Raw genomic sequence first — 2,766 nt, 5'->3', positions numbered from 1 at the left:
ATGCATTTTATTACATTCAAAAATAATAACGGCAGGCCAAATAATGTTATAATGTATCAACAGGATATTTTTATTTCCCCTCACTTTACAAAAAATCATTTAAATGTAACTATCAGAGCAGAACAAGAAATTTTTTTTTTTAATTCTAATGGATAAATATAATTACAGTATATAGTAATATAGGTTTAGCTATAAACAAAAACAAATAATAATAATATTTACTATTTTTTTCTTTCTTTCAGAGTTTTAATTTTTATTATTTTATATATATATATATATATATATATATATATATACATGAGAGTTGTCATCTTAAGTTTGACTGATCAGATCAGTTTGAGTGAATCACACAGGTTTGATTCATGAGTCACTAAAGAACGAACTCGGCAAAAGTTACATGTTATGGGGCTCATTTACAGGGCTTGTGATATCTAGGCTACGCTACTATTACTAGATACCATGATGTTGATATTAACACTAATTTGCATTATATAAATAATAATATTATAAATAAATTACTTCAAGCTCAAAATGAGGCTCTTTCTTGTCTGCAACTCCAGTTCATGAGTTTTAACACAAAAATATCAAAATTATTATTATTATTTACATTTTTCCAGGTTTTTGTATCAGTATTAACAGAGTACATTTTATTTACATACAATAATATATAATTTATATTTAGCTGGTGGTATAATTGATTTCTTGTTTATTTATGTGTCATGTTTATTTATGTGTCTGGTGTTTAACCGGATTTAACCCTTTGATAGCTACATTGAGAATGACTGTTCTGTAATAGCATCAGAAAGCCCTTCCAAGCACAGATGCTTCCTGCAGCTTGAGGTTAGTGTGTTTGTGCTAAAGTCTAACAGAGTTGCAGCTTCTTCACTGAACACACTGCTCTTCCTGTCTGAGCAGGAGAAAGAGAATTTAATTGTTCTTTTGAAGATAGTACTTGAGTGTCCTTGGGTGTTTGTCTCTGTCAGGCCTGTGGTAAGCTTTGGTTAGGATGCTCTATCTGGAGAAGAGCACTGTTATCAGAACATGAACCCTGTCAGAGCCACTCACAGAGGACCACAGCAGTGCTGCTCGTGATGGGAGCGATATCAGACGATCACACTCACGGATACCAAAATTAAAATACACACAAGTCATTACATGCCAGTGTTATTATGTGCGCAGAGAAGGTTCTGCCTGTATCACACACACATACACACACACACACACACACACACACACACACACACACGTTCTGCTGTTGACAAATCAGGATTATTCTAAATGAGGAAGTGTGTGGCTGCAGTAAGCACGTTGCACAATGCACAGTCAGATCATCTTCATATGAAGGCTTTCCATTCCTCAGTTTCTCCAAACATTTCATTTCACTCTGTAAAGATGCACTCATAAATGTCATACTCAAAACCGGTTAAAACAAATACCTTTAGTATAGACTACACACAACCACATGTTCATAAGATCCCATTTTAGTGGACTCATACTCAAATAATGTACAAACACATTTTCCTAATGATTAATCACATCCAAAATTTTTGTTTACATTATATATGAGTGTGTACTGTATATATTTATTATTTATATCATTTTAGAGTGGTCTTTTATTATGGCTAGCCTAAGGCACACCTGTGCAATAATCATGCTGTCTAATGAGCATCTTGATATGCCACACCTGTGAGGTGGAAGGATTATCTCGGCAAAGGAGAAGTGCTCACTAACACAGATTTAGACAGATTAGTGAACAATATTTTAGAGAAATAGGCCTTTTGTATACGAAAAAGTATAAGAAAAAGTCTTTGAGTTCAGCTCATGGAAATAGGGGCAAAAACAAAAGTGTTGTGTTTATAATTTTGATCAGTATATATACACACACTAAAGAGCCTTAAGTTGATTACCACACACACTTACACACTTATTGATGAATCATGATTTCTGCATGATAGTGTTTGCATGCTGGTGTTTACACACAGTTAGTGACAGACTCATTCTGCATGTATCTGTATGTAGGACTTTCAGCTATTTTATGTTGCTGAATATGAAAACACAAGCTTTGTTTCCACAGGAATGCATGAAGGACTTTAATCCATCCTAATTTATTTTCATATACTTGAAAAAGAAGGGTCTCATGTGGGAACTGAAGCTCTAAACGAATTATGGAGTGGGCTGAAGAGATGGGTCTGTTCTGTGAGAGAGACCTGAGGGACAGATCTCTGCTTAATGAAGTTAATCAGCCACGAGGCCCTCGAGAAGGCCAGTCCTGCCACTCTTTAGCATCTACTAAATATGTATTTATGCTAATTCAGACACCAGTAAACCAAGCGGGCTGCATGTTGTGTGGAGTTTCTGACATGACTTTACAAACATTCTCATTTAACATTCAGCTAATTTAGCTAATTCACAATTCCTCTCTAGCACTGGTTAATTGATTTGGTCATCAAGCTGTTGGTAGTTATCTCTGAAGAATCAGTCCCTGGCGTTATTCTTTTATGAAGAGCAAATAAGCGTATGATGAAAGCAGTTGTCCCTGAATAAGCCATAACAGCTTCTAGGATATGTGCTCATTTGCTGCTTAATCAAGGGAAATGGGAGTACCTCAGAGTTTTTACACCGATTAATTAATCTCATCACAGCTCAAGCTCTGCTGTTTCTGTCATCAAGAGCTTCTTTTGTGAAGTGACTGTGTGAGAAATGAGTCTTTAGCTGATTACCAGGCAAGGCTTCTCATATAGGCTTGTTGTGGCCTGTCACTTATGT

The 2,766-nt window shown here is 35.4% G+C and overlaps 1 long non-coding RNA gene across 1 annotated transcript; it reads left to right on the top strand.

The window, feature by feature from the left end:
• Window positions 1-775: 775 nt before the first annotated feature.
• LOC132156450 (uncharacterized) lies at window positions 776-1,151 on the top strand. The gene is made up of 2 exons (XR_009437423.1): window positions 776-840; window positions 984-1,151. It is a non-coding gene; the product is annotated as an uncharacterized LOC132156450 (long non-coding RNA).
• Window positions 1,152-2,766: the final 1,615 nt, after the last annotated feature.

The sequence above is a fragment of the Carassius carassius genome, chromosome 14 (assembly GCF_963082965.1).
Source record: "Carassius carassius chromosome 14, fCarCar2.1, whole genome shotgun sequence".
Taxonomy (NCBI): Eukaryota; Metazoa; Chordata; class Actinopteri; order Cypriniformes; family Cyprinidae; genus Carassius; species Carassius carassius.
The sequence above is the reverse complement of the archived record's forward strand: the minus strand, read 5'-3'. Positions and strand labels throughout refer to the sequence as shown.